General features: G+C 34.0%; 1 pseudogene; it reads right to left on the minus strand.

Moving 5' to 3' along the window:
• Positions 1–15,822: 15,822 nt before the first annotated feature.
• Positions 15,823–16,849, minus strand: LOC100930632 (annotated as a pseudogene).
• Between the last annotated feature and the right edge of the window lie 927 nt (positions 16,850–17,776).

The following is a 17,776-nucleotide window of genomic DNA, read 5'->3' on the forward strand; positions in this document are numbered from 1 at the left end:
TAGAGCACAATTTATTATACTTCAGGTGAAATCAAAAGAGCAGGAGTAGCCATTCTTATCTCATATCACGCAAAAACAAAAATTGAGCTAATTAAAAGAGATAAGGAAGGGCACTGTATATTGCTAAAGGGTAGCGTAGACAATGAAACAATATCAATACTAAACATGTATGCACCAAATGGTATAGCATCTAATTTCCTAAAGGAGAAGTTAAGAATGTTGCAAGAAGAAATAGACATCAAAACTATAGTAGTGGGAGATCTCAACCTTGCACTCTCAGAATTAGATAAATCAAACCACAAAACAAGAAAGAAGTTAAGGAGGTAAGTAGAATATTAGAAATGTTAGGTATGATAGATCTTTGGAGAAAACTAAATGGAGACAGAAAGGAGTACACTTTATTCTCAGCAATTCATGGAACCTACACAAAAATTGACTATATATATATATATATATATATATATATATATAGTGAGAGAGAGAGAGAGAGACTATATATAAAGACTTCAAAATTAAATGCAGAAAGCAGAAATAGTAACTGTATTCTTTTCAGATTATAATTCAATAAAAACTACATTCATCAAAAAGGTAGGGGTAGACCAAAAAGTAATTAAAAACTAAATAATCTCATCCTAAAGAATGATTGAATTAAACTGCAAATCAAAGATGCAATTAATAATTTCACACAAGAGAATGACAAAAATGAGAAAACATATCAAAATTTGTGGCATGCAGCCAAAGCAGTTATAAGGGAAAATTTTATATCTCTAGAGGCTTACTTGAATAAAATAAAGAGAAGATCAATGAATTAGGCTTAAAAACTTAAAAAGCTAAAAAAAGACCAAATTAAAAACCCCCAATCAAATATTAAACCTTAAGTTCTAAAATTAAATGGAGAAATTGATAAAATAGAAAGTAAAAAACTATTGAATTAAGAAATAAAACCAAGAGTTGGTTTTATGAAAAAAACAGTAAAATAGATAAGCCTTTGGTAAATTTGATTAGAAAAAGGAAAGGGGAAAATCAAATTGTTAGTCTTAAAAATGAAAAGGAAGAACTTTCCACCAATGAAGAGGAAATTAGAGCAATAATTAAGAGTTAATTTGCTCAATTTTATGCCAATAAATTTGATAACCTAAATGAAATGGATGACTACCTTCAAAAATATAGGCTTCCCAGATTAACAGAGGAGGAAGTAAATTGTTTAAATACTCCCATTTTAGAAAAAGAAATAGAACAAGTTATTAATCAACTCCCTAAGAAAAAATCCCCAGGTTCAGATGGATTTACATGGTGAATTCTACCAAACATTTAAAGAACAATTAACTCCAATGTTATATAAACTATTTGAACAAGTAAGAAATGAAGGACTCCTACCAAGTTGCTTTTCTGATACAGACATGATACTGATACCTAAACCAGGTAGATTGAAAACAGAGAAAGAAAATTACAGACCAATCTCCCTAATGAATATTGATGCTAAAATCTTAAATAAAATATTAGTAAAATGTTTATAGCAAAACTACAAAACACTTTCCACTGGAAAAGCCTTTGTACAAACAAAACTAATGCAGACAAGATTAGAAGGCAAATAATAAACGGGGAAAGCATTTTTTAATAGTAAAAGGTTCCAACAACAGCCTCATTTCCAAAATATATAGAGAATTGACTCTAATTTATAAGAAATCAAGCTATTCTCTAACTGATAAATGGTCAAAGGATATGAACAGATAATTCTCAGATAAAGAAATTGAATCTATTTCTAGCCATATGAAAAGATGCTTCAGAAAGTCATTATTAATCAGAGAAATGCAAATTAAGACAGCTCTGAGATACCACTACACACCTGTCAGATTGGCTAGAATGACAGGGAAAGATAATGCGGAATGTTGAAGGGGATGAGGGAAAACAGGCACACTGATAAATTGTTGGTGTAATTGTGAATACATCCAGCCATTCTGGAGAGCAATTTGGAACTATGATCAAAAAGTTATCAAATAGTGCATACCCTTTGATCCAGCAGTGTTACATATATCACAAAGAGTTCTTAAAGAAGGGAAAAGGACCTGTATGTGCCAAAATGTTTATGGCAGCCCTTTTTTGTAGTGGCTAGAAACTGGAAACTGTGTGGATGCACATCAATTGGACAATGGCTGAATAAATTGTGTTATATGAATGTTATGGAATATTATTGTTCTGTAAGAAATAACCAGCAGCATGATTTCAGAAAGGCCTAGAGAGACTTATATGAACTGATGCTGAGTGACATGAGTAGGACCAAGAGATCATTATATACTTCAACAATACTATATGATGATCAATTCTGATGGAGCTGTCTCTCTTCAACAATGAGATGAACCAAATCAATTCTATTTGTTCAATAATGAATAGAACCAGCTACACCCAGTGGAAGAACTCTGGGAATTGAGTATGAACCACTACATAGCATTTTTAATCCCTCTGTTTTTGTCCACTTGCAGTTTTTATTTCCTTCACAGGTTAATTGTACATCATTTCAATATCCGATTCTTCTTGTGCAGCAAAATAACTGTATGGATATATATATATATATATATATATATATATATATATATATATATACATATATTTTATTTAAATATACCTTTAACATATTTAACATGTTTTTTATCTATGTGGAGGGTATAGGGGAAGAAGGAAAAATCGGAACAAAGGTTTTCAATTGGAAATGTAAAAATTACCATGCATATATCTGGTAACTAAAAAGCTATAATGAAGAAAAAAAAATCACCATTTGGTATTAGCTAAGAAACTGAGTAGTCGATCACTGGAATAGGTTAGATTCACAGGACAAAATAGTCAATAACTATAGAAATCTAGTGTTTGCCAAACTGAAAGACTTCAGTTTTTCAGATAAGAACTCACTAATAAAAACTACTGGGAATTTAGAAACCAGAATGGCAGAAATTAAGGATTGACACACATCTAACACCATATACTAAGATATGGTAGAAATGGGTTTGTGATTTAGACATTAAGAATGATATTACAGGGGGGCGGAGCCAAGATGGCGGAGAAGACACACGTGACTTTCTAAGCTCTTCTTACCCTCTTTATCAATATTTAATGAACCTCAAAATAGTCTTGACTGCTTACAATTAGTAAAGATAAGAAGTAGAACAACTCACCGGCCGAAGAAAAAATCGCAGTCAAAGCAAAAGGTTGGTTCCGGGGCCAGGGGAGTCGCCGCAGAAGGGGAAATTAGGGTTCAGGAGGTCTCAAACCGAGGGTGAAGGCAGATCTCAGCACAAGCCGCAGCCCCAACAGAAGGGGCTTTTCCTGGGCGGTGGATCCTGCGGCAGGAGGCGAGCAGGGTTAGCCTCCAATCTGGCGCGTGGGAGCTGGGCTTGGATGGAGCTTCCAGGGCCGTTGCTGGCAGGACACTGGGCAGGTTTGTGGTGGGTCTGGGAGTCAGCGCTAACTCCACAGTCCCTCAGGGTGCCTTGGGCGGTGACACTTTCACCACTTGTCTCCCAGCCTGGGGCAATCGATAATCCATCAGCCCTACTAAGCAGTTTGATGCTCGTCCAGTGCTGAATCCACCTCCCTGTTGGGGGAAGGGAAAACTCTCACACAGAGCACTCCCATACCTTGGGCAGGAAATCGGTTTACATTCTCCTATTCTGCAGAGGAAGCTGGTAACCCCTTGCCTAGAGACCCTACCCCTAAAGGCTTTAAAACATGAATAAAAAGATGAAAAGAACAATCGACAGCTTCTATGCAGAAAAAGAGCAGGTCAGCAAACCTGAAGAGACCTCAAACAAGCAAAAAGGATCAGACTGTCCTCCTTTTACATAATGCTCTCATAGAAGAGGCCATTAAAAGTCTCAAAAGAGGTTAGAAGATAAATGGGGAAAGGAAAGAGAAGCCTTAAAGAGAGCAAAACTTCCTGAAATACGAATTGGAAAGTAAAAATTCCTCAGGAAGTGCAGGGAAAAAATTTGATTTGGAAAAATAAAGAACTCTAAGAAAGTAGGATCTGTGAATTGAAAGAAAAATAATTCACTAAAAAAAAAAATTAGTGAAATGGAAAAAATTCCACAGACCAAAAACAATACATTCAAAACCTCAATTGGACATATACAGAAAGAAGTAAAAAAGCTATTGAAGAAAATAATTCTTTAAAAATTAGAACAAAATGAAACTAATGATTCATTGAGACAACAAGAATCAGTCAAGCAAAACAAAAAATGACAAACTGGAAAACCACGAATTATCTTCTTGCAAAAACACAGACTTGGAAAATAGATCTAGGAGAGATAATCTAGGATTATTGGACTTTCTGAAAACTTGATGAAAAAAAAGAGCCTAGATACTATTTTACAAGAAATCATCAAAGAGAACTGCCCAGATGTAATAGAATCAGAAGGTAAAATAGGCATTGAAAGAATTCATGAAACCTTCTGAAAGAAACCCAAAATAAAACCCCAGGAATATTGTGGCAAAAATTTCAGAACTATCAGATTAAGGAAAAAATTTTACAAGCAGCCAAAAAACCATTTAAATACCGAGGTGCCAATAAGGATCACTAAGATCTGGCTGCCTCTACATTAAAGGAAAGAAGGGCCTGGAATATGATATTCCGAAAGGCACAAGAACTTGAGATGCAGCCAAAAATAAACTACCCAGCTAAGCTGAGCATTTTCTTCCAGGGAAGAAGATGGACATTTAATGAAACAAATGGAATTCATTTGTTTCTGAAGAAAAACCAGAACTAAACAAAAATTTGATCTCCAAGAATAGAACTCAAGAGATGCAGAAAGGTAAAAATAACTCTTGAGAATTGTATTTCTGTTGTGGATATACAAAAGAATACATGTATAAATTGGATTGATGATATAATAAAAAGGAAGTAGATATGGAAAAGGGATGATGGCAGAATAAGGTGGGAAGGAGGGAAAAAAGGGAAACCACATCCACAAAGAGGCTAAGGAAACTATCAATCTGAGGGAATTTAGGAGAGGGGAGAACATTGTGTGAATCTTACTCTCATCAGAGTTGGCTCAAAGAAAAGTAATTGACATTTGTTTAGAAATCTCTCTCGCTCAAAAAACGGGGGAGAGGAAAGGAAAAGAAAAGAGAAAAGGGGGGAAGGGAAAGACTCAAAGGGGAGGGAGGGATTATAAAGGATAAGTATCGTGAACAAGAGGGACATAAGTTTAAAGGGAAGGGGTTGGGGAAGCAAGAAAGTAAAGCACAATCTGGGGTTATTAGGATGGCAGGAAATACAGATTTAGTAATTCTAACCTAAATTGAATGGGATGAACTCTCCAAAGAGGAGGCAGATAGCAGACTGGATCAAAAGTCAGAACCCTACAATATGTTGTTTACAAGAAACACATTTAAAGCAGGGGATGCATAAAGTAAAAAAAAGGCTGGAGCAAAATCTATTATGCTTCAGGTGAGTCAAAAAAGGGTAGCCATCCTTATCTCAGATCAACAAAGTAAAAATTGATCTAATTAAAAGAGAATAAGGAAGGTAACTACATCCCTGCTAAAGGGACATAAACAACGAAGCAATATCAATATTAAACATATATGCACCAAGTGGTATGGCACTCCAACTTCCTAAGGAGGAAGTTAAGAGTGCAAGAAGAAATGACAACAAAACTGTAATAGTAGGAGTCCAACCTTGCACTCTCAGAATTAGACAAATCAAACCACAAAACAAATAAGAAAGAAATTAAAGAAAATAGAATATTAGAAAAATTAGGTATGTTGGATCTTTGGAGAAAATTGAATGGAGATAGAAGGGAATATATTTCTTTCTCAGCAGTTCATGGAACCTATTCAAAATTGACCAATATTAGGACATAAAGACCTCAAATTAAATACAAGAAAGCAGAAATAGTAAATGCTTTCTTTAGATCATGATGCAATAAAAACTACATTCAACAAAAGTTGGGGAAATAGACCAAAAAGTAATTGGAAACTAAACAATCTCATCTTAAAGAATGATTTGAAGCAGCAAATATAGATACAATTAATAATTTCACTAAGATAATGACAATGATGAGACATCATACCAAAATTTGTGGGATGCAGCCAAAGCGGTAATAAGAGGGAATTTTATATCCTTAGAGGCTTACTTGAATAAAACAGAGAAAGAAACATTAATGAATTGGGCTTGCAACTAAAAAACTAAAAAAGACCAAAATTAAAAACCCCCAATCAAATACTAAATTGGAAATTCTAAAATTAAAAGGAGAAATTAAAAATATTGAAAGAAAAAACTATTGAACTAATTAATAAAACTAAGAGTTGGTTCTATGAAAAGCCAATAAAATAGATAAGCCTTTGTAAAATCTGATTAGAAAAGGAGGGAGGAAAATGAAATTAGTAGTCTTAAAAATGAAAGGAGAACTTTCCACCAATGAAGAGGAAATTAGAGAAATAATAAGGAGTTATTTTTGCTCAACTTTATGCCAATAAATTTGATAACCCTAGTGAAATGGATGACTACCTCCAAAAACAGACTTCAGACTAACAGAGGAAGAAGTAAATTGTTTGAATAGTCCCATTTCAGAAAAAGAAATGAACAGGAATTAAACAACTCCCTAAGAAAAAATCCCCAGGACCAGATGGTTAATGTGAATTTTACCAAACATTTAAAGAACAATTGCCCTAATGCTATATAAATTATTTGATAAAATAGGGAATGAAGGAGTCCTACCAAATTCTTCTATGACACAGACATGGTACTGATACCTAAACCAGGTAGGCTGAAAACAAGAGAAAGAAAATTATAGACCAATCTCCCTAATGAATATTGATGCTAAAATCTTAAAATAAGATATTAGCAAAAGACTACAGAAAATCATCTCCAAGATAATACACTATGATCAAGTAGGATTTATACCAGGAATGCAGGGCTGGTTCAATATTAGGAAAACTATCAATATAATTGGCCATGTTAATAACCAAATTAAAAAAACCATATGATCATCTCAATAGATGCAGAAAAAGCATTTGATAAAATCCAACATCCATTCCTATTAAAAAACACTTGAGAGTATAGGAATAAATGGACTTTCCTTAAAATAATCAGCATCTATTTAAAACCATCAGTAAGCATCATATGTAATGGAGACAAACTGCAACCATTCTAATAAGATCTGAGGAAACAAGGTTGTCCACTATCACCGTTACTATTTACCATTGTATTAGAAACGCTAGCTATAGCAATAAGAGCTTGAGAAAGAGATTAAAGGAATAAGAATAGGCAATGAGGAAGCCAAATTATCACTCTTTGCCGATGACATGATGTATACTTAGAGAACCCGAGATTCTGCTAAAAAGTTATTAGAAATAATCCACAACTTTAGCAAAGTTGCTGGTTATAAAATAAACCCATAAGTCATCAGCATTCTTATATATCACTAACAAAATCCAACAGTCAGAGTTACAAGAGAAATTCCATTTAAAGTAACTACTGATAATATAAAATATTTAGGAATCTATCCCAAGGGAAAATCAGAAACTTTATGAGCAAAATTACAGACCACTTTTCACACAAATTAAGTCTGATCTAACCAATTGGAAAAATATTAAATGCTCTTGGATAGGGTGAGCAAATATAATAAAGATGAAATATTACCTAAACTAATCTATTTATTTAGCGCATACCAATCAGACTCCCAAAACTATTTAATGACCTAGAAAAAATAACAACAAAGTTCATTATGGAAAAACAAAGGTCAAGAATTTCAAGGGAATTAATGAAAAAAAATCAAATGATGGTGGTTTAGCTGTACCAGATCTAAACTATACTATAGAGCAGCAGTTACCAAAACCATTTGGTATTCTAAGGAATAGATAAGTTGATCAGTGGAATGGATTAGGTTCAAGGGATAAAACAGTCAACAAATATAGCAACCTAGTCTTTGACAAGCCCAAAGATCCCAGCTTTTGGGATAAGAACTTACTGTTTGATAAAAATTGCTGGGAAAATTGGAAACTAATATGGCAGAAACTAGGCATTGATCCATACTTAACACCGTACACCAAGATAAGGTCAAAATGGGTTCATGACCTAGCCATAAAGAATGAAATTATTAAGAAATTAGAGGAACATAGGATAGTTTACCTCTCAGACCTGTGGAAGGGAAGGTTTTTATGACCAAAGCAGAACTAGAGATCATTACTGATCACAAAATAGAAAATTTCGATTATACAAACTGAAAAGTTTTGTACAAACAAACTAATGCAGACAAGATTAGAAGGAAGCAATAAACTGGGAAAATATTTTTACAGTCAAAGGTTCTGATAAAGGCCTCATTTCCAAAATATATAAGAATTAACTCTAATTTATAAAAAATCAAGCCATTCTCTAATTGAAAAATGGTCAAGGATATGAAAGACAATTTCTCAGATGAAGAAATTGAAACTATTTCTAGTCATATGAAAAGATGCTCCAAGTCATTATTAATCAGAGAAATGCAAATTAAGACAACTTAAGATACTACTACACACCTGTCAGATTGGCTAAGATGACAGGAAAAATAATGATGATTGTTGGAGGGATGTGGGAAAACTGGGACATTGATTCATTGTTGGTGGAGTTGTGAACGAATCCAACCATTTTGGAGAGTAGTTTGGAACTATGCTCAAAAAGTTATCAAACTGTGCATACCCTTTGATCCAGCAGTGTTACTACTGGGATTATATCCCAAAGAGATTATAAAGAAGGAAAGGGACCTGTATGTACGAATGTTTGGCAGCCTTTTGTAGTGGCAAGAAACTGAAACTGAATGGATGTCCATCGTTGGAGAATGGCTGAATAAATGTGGTATATGAAAATTATGGAATATTACTGTTCTGTAAGAAATGACCAACAGGATGATTTCAGAAAGGCCTGGAGAGACTTACACGAACTAATGCTAAGTGAAATGAGCAGGACCAGGAGATCATTATATACTTCAACAACAATACTAGATGATGACCAGTTCTGATGGATCAGGCCATCCTCAGCACGAGATCAACCAAACATTTCTAATGGAGCAGTAATGAACTGAACTAGCTATACCCAGAAAAAGAACTCTGGAGATGACTAAAACCATTACATTGAATTCCCAATCCCTATATTTATGCACACCTGCATCTTTGATTTCCTTCACAAGCTAATTGTACAATAATTCAGAGTCTGATTCTTTTTGTACAGCAAAATAATGTTTTGGTCATGTATACTTATTGTGTATATAAGTCATATTTTAATATATTTATATATTTAACATCTACTGGTCATCCTGCCATTTAGGGAGGGGTAAAGAGGTGGAAAATTGGAACAAGAGGTTTGGCAATTGTTAATGCTGTAAAGTTACCCTTGTATATATCTTGTAAATAAAAGGCTATTAAATAAAAAAAAAATAATAATAATAAATAAATAAATAAATAAAAAGAATGATTATACAAGCAATTTAGAAGAATATAGGGTAGTTTACTTCTCAGATCTGTGGAGAAGGAAGGAATTTCTGACCAAAGAACTGGAACTCATTACTGAATACCCAAGAGCTAATTTGGATTATGCTATATTGAAAAATTTTTGTACAAATAAAACAGACAAGGTGAGAAAGGAAGCAATAAATTGGGAAAACATTTTTTTTTACATTTAAGAGTTCTGATAAAGGCCTCATATGTAAAATATAGAGATATTTGACTCAAATTTAAAAGAATTCAAACCATTCTCCATTTGATAAATGGTTAAAGGATATGAATAAAAAATTCCCAGATGAAACAAGTAGAACCATTTCTAGTCATATGAAAAAGTGCTCTAAATTACTATTAGTCAGAGAAATGAAAATTAAGACAACCTTCAGGTATCACTACACAGCTTTTATTTGACAAAGATGACAGGAAAAGTTAATGACTGCAGTTGAAGAGGATGTGAAAAAAATAGGATGTTGTTGATGGAATTGCAAATGGATCCAGCCATTCTGGAGAGCAATTTGGAACTGTGCTCAAAAAATTATCAAATTGTCCATATACCCTTTCATCCAGCAGTGTTTCAACTGGGCTTATATTTTAAAGAGATCTTAAAGGAAAGAAAGGAACCCATATGTGCAAAAATGTTTGTGGCAGCCTTTTTTGTATTGGCAAGAAACTGGAAACTGAATGAATGCCCATCAGCTGGAGAATGACTGAATAAGTTATGATTTATGAATGTTTTGAAATATTATTTTTCTATAAGAAATGATCACCTGGATAATTTCAGAGAGGTCTGGATTGACTTACATGAACTAATACTTAGTGAAATGAGCAGAAGCAGGAGAATATTATACATGGCAACAAGATTATATGATGATCAATTTCCAAAAATGAAATGATTGAGGTGGTCCCAATAATCTTGTGTTGAAGAGAGCCATCTACACCCAGAGAGAGAACTGTGGGAACTGAGTGTGAATCACAACATAGCATTGCACTCTTTTTCTTGTTGTGTGCTTGCATTTTGTTTTCCTTCCCATTTTTTTTCTTTTTGATCTTATTTTTCTTGTGCAGCAAGATTATTGTATAAATATTTATACATAAATTGGATTTAACATATATTTAATATGTTTAACATATATTGAATTACTTGCCATCTTGGAGAGGGAGAAAGGTTAAGGAGGGGAAAATTTGGAACACAAGGTTTAGTAAGGGTCAATGTTGAAAAATTATCTATGCATATGTTTTGAAAATAAAAAAGCATTTTAGAAAAGGATTAGATTATTTAGTTTCCAATTAATTTTTGGTCTATTTTCCCCTGGCCTTTTATAATTTTGTTGCATAATGATCTGAAAAAAATGCATTTACTATTTCTGCCTTTCTGCATTTCATTTTGTGTTTTTTATACATGGTCAATTTTGGGGTAGGTTTCATGTACTGAGTGAAAAAAGTGTATTCCTTTCTCTCTCCATTCAATTTTTTCCAAAGATTTATTATACCTAAATTTTCTAGTATTCTCTTTATCTCCTTAACTTCTTTCTTTTTTCTTGGTGGTTCAATGGTTGAGAAGTCTCAATAGAATAGTTTTTCAGTCTTATTCTTGCAGTTCTCTTAACTTCTCTAAGAATTTGGATGATACACCATTTGGTGCATATACATTTAGTATTTATATTACTTCATTATCTATGGTACCCTTTAGCAAGAAGTAATTTACTTCCTTTTCTCTTTTAATTAGATCTATTTTTGCTTTTGCTTTATCTGAGATCAGTATTACTACCCCTGCTTTTATTACTTCAGCTGAAGCATAATAGACTCTGCTCCAGCCTATTACCTTTACTCTGAATGTATCACTTTGCTTTAAATGTGTTTCTTGTAAAAAATATATTGTAGGATTCAGGCTTTCAGTACAGTCTTCCATCTGCTCCCATTTTATGAAAGAGTTCATACCATTCATATTCAAGGTTAAAATCGCTAACTATATATTTTCCACCATCTTCATGTCAACAAATTATATTTTTCTTTTTTTTTTCCTTTTTTCTTTCCCCTCCTCCATGTTTTGCTTCTGACTACTACCTCCCTCAAACAATCCTTTCAGTCTACAGATCTTCACCCTTTTTATACTTTTTTCCCTTCTACTTCTGTTCTCCCTTCTTTTAGCCTCCTCCTTACTTTTCCACTTTCCCCTCCTACTTTTCTATAGGATGGACAAGTTTTCTCTGAACTTAAATATGTTTGATATTCTCTCTTTTAGACAAATCTGATGAGAGAAATATTCACATAATGTTCATTTCCCTCCCTTCTTTCCCTCAATTGTAATAGTTTTTTTGCCTCTCCTGTTTAATCTTCTTCCAGTTGAACCCTCTTTCTGCCTCATTTCTTTTCCATATTATCACAATAAAATACATTATACCCATACCCTCTAAGTATACCCACATCAGAAAAATATTCTCAAGAGTTCTTTCTTTTTTACCTTTATATTCTTCTCTTCAGTTTTGTATTGGAAAATAAACTTTTTGTTCATCTCTGGTCATTTTATCAGAAATGAATGAAATTCATATGTTTGATTGAATGTCCATCTTTTCTCCTGAAAGATAATACTCAAATTTGCTGCGTAGGTGATTCTTGGCTTCATTTCAAATTCATTTTGGAATATCAAATTCCAGGTCCTTCATTCCTATAAAGTGGAAGTTTCTTAGTCCTGGGTAATCCTGAATGTGGCTCCTTGATATTTGATTTTTTTCCCCTTCTGCCTGCTTGCAAAAATTTTTTCCTTGCTCTGATAATTCTCAAATTTCACTACAATGTTCCCTGAAGTTTTCATTTTGAGGCATCTTTCAGGAGTTGATTGGTGAAGTCTTTCAATGGTTATTTTATCTAAGTTCTAGGACGTCAGGGCAGCTTGATGATTTCCTGAAAGATGATGTCTATGTTTTTTTTTTTCATTGTGGTTTTCAAGAAGTCTAATAATTCTTAGATTATGTCTTCTAGATCTATTTTCCAGATATGTTGTTTTTCCAATGAGGTATTTATATTTTTTTCAATTTTTTTTTCATTCTTTTGAGGGGATTTTGACTGATTTTTGAAGTCTTGAGTCATTCACTTCACTTTGTTCAATTCTAATTTTTAATGAATGATTTTCTTCAGTTAACTTTTATATCTCCTTTTGCATTTGACCAATTGAAATTTTAAATGAGGTGTTTTGTTCATTTTTTTCCATTTCACAAATTCTGTTTTTCAAGTTGTTTTCTTTTTCCATTTCATCAAATCTATTTTGTAAGGATTTATACATCTTTTCCATTTCATCAAATCTCTTTTGTAAGGAGATAAACGATTTTTTCCAATTCACTAAATCTATCTTAAGGAGTTTTCTTCAGATATATATTTTTTCTTTTCCAATCTCTCTTGCAAAGATTTCATTTCCTTTCCTCATTTTTCTCCTAACTCTCTTTTAAGATCCTTTTTTAATTCTTCCAAGAGAGCTATTTGAGATGGGGACCAACTCATATCACTCTTTGAGGCTTTATATACAGAGATGATTTACCTTTAGGATCCTCAGGGTTTGAGGTCTGATGTCTTTCTCCATTAAACTCTCTATGGTCTTTTTGGGTTTTTGCTCAATTTTTTTTAGAGATTAATGTCTGCTCTTAGGGAAGAGGGGAAATTCTCCCAAGATTCCTCTACAGGTGACAGGGGCTTTAGATTACCCCTTTAGATTGCTAACTGAGTTCCAGTGCTGTGTGTGCATGGCCATGTTCTGCATTATTCTGGGATTCAAAGGTTCACTATTTACATTTTATAATTGCATACACTGGTTTGTAACTGGAACAAAGTAATGAAAACTGCTGTATTTTGGCTAAGAGCCTCCTGCTAGATTCTCTAGTTTGAGTTTGACACAGCATCCTGGATCCCTGCACTGCACCTGCAATCAACAGACTCCCACCATGCCTGCATCTGGTAGAAATGTGTTAAACTCCAAATATTTGTGGCTTCTGTCACTCCAAAACCAGTTCAGAAGTTTGATCTGTTATTGATCTGAAGGACATCAGGAGAAACTCAGATAAAGACCTATCTAGTCTCTGCCATCTTGCCTTTGCCTCCCCTCCCCATTTAATTGTTTTCTAAGATTGTTGAACCAGTCAATGGAATGGCTTTGAGTTCAGTTCTTCCAGAAAAGGTATCACCTTCAGAAAAAGCTTTGCTTTATTAACAGTAATTTCAACAACATACTTTCTTTTCCCTTAAAGAAGACTGCATGTGACCCAACTTGAATCCTAAAAATGGATGGGACACACTAAGATGTAAGAAAGTAACTAGGACACACTGTGTTTGGGCCCTAAGCAGCTTCTTTATCATGATCTTTCTATGGGGACAATAGCACAATCTAATGCAAATTTTCACTGAGATAAAAGAAATGTTTCAAAAGGAAGCAACAGCAGACTTTGGAGCTTCCACTCTTCTATCACCACAGGGTCATATTCAGCATCAGAGTGGCCCTACACCAAAAGTGTATAAGGAAGAAGAATGCTATCATGCGATTTAATCAAAACCTCCTATTTTTTCCTGATTTATTTGAAAGAGGTCCATAAGTATTCTACCTCTATCCTTAGGAGCAAAAGGCTAAGCTACCTAACACTGTATTGTACAATAAATTTTCTCCATTCCAGGAAATTGGAACTTCAAACTATTGAGTCTTTAAGTGTTGTCTCATATTGGTACGTCAGACATACGACAGTGGACATTTTATGGAAACTTACAAAGAGTATATAATTTAAAGTTATAGGGAAAAATTTTTAAAAATACATACAACTTGTATGCAAATGAAGTTTTCTCTTATTAATCTTTATGAGGTTTCTACTTCTGATCAAGACAAGACAGAGCAGAGAATATGATGAATATAGCAAGGAGGGCTCATTTATAGTATAATAATAAAGCCAGTGAGGAACCATCCTTGCAGAGGTGAGGCTGGTTGACAGAAGTGATAGATGATCCCCATGGATCACCTTCCATGGCAAGCAATCATGCAAGCAGGATTTCATTCATCCAGAATGATCCATGAAGGCCGTTATCCAATGTCACAATGTAGTGTAGAGAAGCTCCTATGTTCCTGACACCTGTGTTGGCAGGCTCTACACTAACCTTAAAAAGCTTCTGGTAATTGTGGTCTACATGTCTGGGGTTGAAGGACTAGCCTCCCTGTAGCCCTATAAGTAGGGAAGTTTGAGAAAAACAGGTTATCAACCTCTTTTTTAGATTTTTTTCATGAGACTTATTAAAGTTTCAGATCCATTTTCTCTAAAGATGTTTTGTGACAAAAGCAGAAATAGAGCTGCCTTTTAAAATCCTTTTTCTATTTGTTCCTCTTCCTTTACTCAACAAATAGGCATTTGTCTGATTAATTTCAAAACTGATTAATCCATTAGGAATTAATTGAAAGAGCCCTTTTTTCTTTTTCTACAGAAGTTCCAATCTAATTGAAAGGTTTGCTGTTTAGGAAATATTATTTTGCTTCCTGAAATATCCCCATTAAAGGAATGGGGACTCATTTTTCAGGATAAGATTTCAAAAACTATTTGAAAAAGCACAAGTTGAGAAATTTTCAACAAAGTACAACAGAGAGACTTTTAAATAAAAATATATGACAAATGCAAACGGGGATGGAGAGGGATCAGGTTACAATTCCCCGCCCCCCCATAGAAGTGGTTTTTTTGTTTCTATAGGTTCAATCTAAGAACTTTCTAATCCACAGAAGCCAAGATTAACCCATTGTTCTTTGGCAGTCTTGATGACACCAAGCTACAGGTTTTCTACAACTCACCAAGTTAGCGGTGTCAGCAGGCATTGCTGCAAATTCATCCTTGCTCTTTCCTGACCTGGCACCTACCATGATGTAAATGATTTGCTCTTCTTTGAGTAGGAGAGGATGAAAAGAAATACAAAACATCTGCTAGGCCTCCAGATTCAAATCTCTTCGGACAATGTGGCCGAGTTTTCTGATGCTCTCACAGAACAAGAGAAAACTGAGTAGTTATAAAAGTAACAGGTCAAAATCAATGGCAGATATGGATTTAAGTGACCAGGCAAATGTGACTACTCCACTAATCATGGGATTTCACTGGTCCACAGTATTTGATCAGTGCAGATGTTTCTAGGATAATGCAAAGACAGGAACGGGATGAATTCAACATCAATAGGAATGCAGTGAGAACAATCACATTTCCACATCCATATTTTCCTCAGGCCAGAGGCTGCATCTAATGTTTTTATGTGTGATTCTTGCCAGAGTAAAGATCACAGTGAACTAGCAGCCAAGTTGCCCTTATTTCTTTAGAAGCAAGTCCAGCTGTACTGCAAGAAGCTGAGCTGCTACTTCTCTTATTCTTCTTGCTCTTTTAGCTCATCTATCACATCTTGAAGGCAGTTCTTGAGGATGAGATTTTTCACTTTGAAGATGTGGTCCTCCTGGCATTTTGTTCTCTCCTGAGTCTCTTGGTGCTTTCACTTTATCATGTCAATCGGCCTCTGGAGTCCTACAACAAAGTGATTTGCTTTCTCATCTTGGCATTGTTCATCAGATTCATCAAGTGTGCTTTGTGATGACCTCTCCAAATCTTCCTTTGTGTCAATAATATTAAATCTTCATAATCATGGTGATATTATAGACTGTCATCAACACTATTGCTGCTAATATCATTAAATATCTCTTAAAGTTCATTATCATCATTATCAAGCTATACTTATAGCTACTCATTCCTAAAAAGATGCCCAGGTTGTTCAAGGAACCATGATTATCTTTGTTCCTTTGTTTCATCTTCAGCACTGACTACCCATTGGGTGCTGATAGCTTCAGCATTTCAACTCAACTATTTCTTGACTTTCTTTTCTATCTGAAGATTCGATGTTCTTGTTGATAGTTTTCTGGATCCTTCTCTTTTTGACATTTTTCAGTGACAAAATGATGCCATGATTCCATATGAATTTTTTCTTTCTAATAAGTCATTTTTGCTGTCTTATTTATTTTTGAATCATTAGTAGCAACTGGTTCTTCCAGAGATGGATAATGTCCCCATCCACATTACATACAAGCATCTGGCAAATATTTGCAGTATTATGAAAGATTTTCTACCACTGTCAACCCAATGAAGGATAGGCCAACAAGTTTGGAGGCTAATGGGACACAATATACACATATAATTCCATGGTGTCCACCAGGATATAATCCAATGTCAATTTGTCTTTCAGATCGACAATTACAGAATATACTCACAATAAAACCATATTCTGAAGATAGACACACAATATATTGGTTCTTGAGCTCTTGCTTATCTTTCGTTCTGGGAAGTTTGGCTATCTTAAACGGTTTCCTGGATTCTAGTGTCCCCAAGTTCTTCATAAATACACACACACACACACACACACACACACACACATATGTACATATATAGATTTTGTACATATGTATGTGTGTATATAGATATATAGTTAGATATAATCTATCTATATATGCAGATACATCGATCTATTTATACATCTAAAGCCATCTATCTATATAACCCAAAACTGATGAAAATCAATACATACAATGACAACTATCATGACAGCAAGTTCTCTGGCTGCCAATCTGACCTACAAAAATGACCTTCAGTCAACCAATGGCTTGATGATAATAGGATATATATATATATATATATATATATATATATATATATATATATAATGAGCTGTTTTCTGTAGTGGAGATATATATATATATATATGTGTGTGTGTGTGTGTGTGTGTGTGTATTTTTATTTAGCCAATTCTAATTTTTTAAGGAGATGTTTTCTTCACTAATTTTTATCCTTCCTTTTCCAAGCTATTGACCTTTTTTTAACCATAATATTCCTGCATAATTGTAATTTCTCTTTCCAATTTTTCTTCTGCCTCTCTTACTTAACTTTAATTTTTTTTTTTTGAGTTTATCTAAAAGGATATTTTTGGCTTGAGAACAATTCGCATATAGGCTTCACATATAGGCATTTTGACACTGATTTTTTCTTCTGAGTTTCCATTTTGATCTTTCCTGTTGCCATAGTAATTTTCTATGGTCAGGGCTTTTTTTTGAATTTTCACTCATTTTTTAAAAAAAAATTTAGCTCTATTGCTGGAGCACAGGAGTCACCATCCTAAACTTCTTGTGTTGAGGGCCTTGGACCTAGTCACTAACTTTTTTCTTTAGGGTCTCATATGCATTTCATTCTACATTGGACTGGACTAGTCTAGTTTCACAAGGTTACATGACTGGCAGTTTGCCTTATACACTGGAGCTGAAGGCCTCACA

The sequence above is a fragment of the Sarcophilus harrisii genome, chromosome 5, assembly GCF_902635505.1.
Source record: "Sarcophilus harrisii chromosome 5, mSarHar1.11, whole genome shotgun sequence".
NCBI classification, from domain to species: Eukaryota; Metazoa; Chordata; class Mammalia; order Dasyuromorphia; family Dasyuridae; genus Sarcophilus; species Sarcophilus harrisii.